Source organism: Acomys russatus, chromosome 13, assembly GCF_903995435.1.
Source record: "Acomys russatus chromosome 13, mAcoRus1.1, whole genome shotgun sequence".
NCBI lineage: Eukaryota > Metazoa > Chordata > Mammalia > Rodentia > Muridae > Acomys > Acomys russatus.
Genome location: NC_067149.1, coordinates 32,084,900 through 32,086,540, shown reverse-complemented (window position 1 = coordinate 32,086,540; position 1,641 = coordinate 32,084,900). Strand labels below are relative to the sequence as shown.

Sequence of the window (1,641 nt, the reverse complement as noted above, 5' to 3'; positions counted from 1 at the left end):
TTCAATGAAGGAGTATGAGATAAATCTAAGAAGAAAAATAATTGGTGATGTCATAAATGAAATTTATTTGTTGATTGGAATTATACAACTTGTATATAGAAGTAAATTAAAGTTCTAAGAAAGACAATATTGATGTTCATATTGATTCTCTTTTCTGCAGGATGAATTATGTTTCAAAGATTCTGATTCTAACATTAGTTTGAGCTCATCCAATACTGTCAGAGTAAGAAGAAAATCATTTGAGATCTCAGATATTAATATTCCATTCCCTAATGTCTGTCTCTTTGAACTCATCCATCACTTTGGGAATAAATTCACAAAGCACAAGTGCATGATGAAGTCTGTATGCACTGGAATATAGTCACATTCATTTATCTCCTTACTCTCGTGTGATCATGTATGCTCTGTGCATCAGTTTATATTATTATTATAAAATGAAAATTTTTAATACCAATGACTGTTGTTTGACATCTTCTAGTAAATTAATAGAACCAAGGTATAGAAAAATGTAGATTTTTTTTATTTATAGTTTCTACTATATGTGTGTAGAATTTGGACTCAGAGTCAAACAGATTGTATCATTAGTAAAGTATATAATGTTTTATATCCTCAGTTGTTTTTCTCATTAAGGAAACAAAGACCTTTTACTCCCGCAGCACGCATCTTCAGATGCCCACCCTATGAGGGCTCCAGATTCACCTACCAGATGATTCTGGGGCCATGACAGGTGACATGGTGAGAGTTATCCAAGCTACACAGCTACTTAAGTAGCCTAGGAGATTAGAACTTGGGTTTCCTTCCTCCAAATATTGTTAAAAATGAGTCTGTGGAAGCAAACCACTAGTGACATCTTGAAGCTGATCATCGGGTGACAAGTTCTAGTGAAATTAAGTTCTGGTGTGTATTATCGAGGGGTCCTGACCTGCCTGGAAGGCAACATGAATATAGCACTGGAGCAGGTGGAAGAGAATATAAAGGACAGCCAAAGAATAAGTGTGGGGATGTGTGCCTCTGAGGAAACCATGTGCTGTACATTAGTACACTGAAGAGAAGGATGTGAAGATGCCAGAAAGCAGTTCTCTTCAAAGATGGATTGTTCATGTTTGTTTTGTTTTTTCAGGACAGTGTTTCTTTATGTAGTCTTATCTGTCCTGGACTCACTTTGTAGACTAAACTGGCCTCGAACTCATGGAGATCAGCCTGCCTCTGTCTCCCTAAGTGCTGGGGGTTATGTTTTTGTTTTGTTTTGTTTTGTTTTTGTTGTTCTCTCATGGTCTTAGTTGACTTGTTTTCATAGTGGTTAGTATTTTTGTTTTTGTCTTTAATTGGCATTGGAGTAAGATAGAGGCCTTACATTACAGATTGAATCTTAAATTTTTCACGTTTACATTTCATTCTCTCTTAGTTCTGTGTGTACAGAATGCTAAAATTATTAAAAAAAAAAGATTTTTGAGAATGACTTTACCTAAGGTTCCAGTAGTGTCATTTCATTGATTGATTGTTTACTCAGCTGACTGAGTGGTATATCCCTGAACCTGCGATCAAATATTCTGGAGGCATCCTTGATCTCATTCTCAAATCACCACCACAGCATTTAAAGCAGGTTGAAAAAACATAGAAAGGCCTCTGGTTTCAGCCTTG

At 35.8% G+C, this 1,641-nt stretch overlaps 1 pseudogene; it reads left to right on the top strand.

Annotated features, from left to right (window-relative positions):
* The first annotated feature begins 818 nt into the window (after positions 1–818).
* On the top strand, positions 819–1,060 carry LOC127196842 (U6 snRNA-associated Sm-like protein LSm6; annotated as a pseudogene).
* Positions 1,061–1,641: the final 581 nt, after the last annotated feature.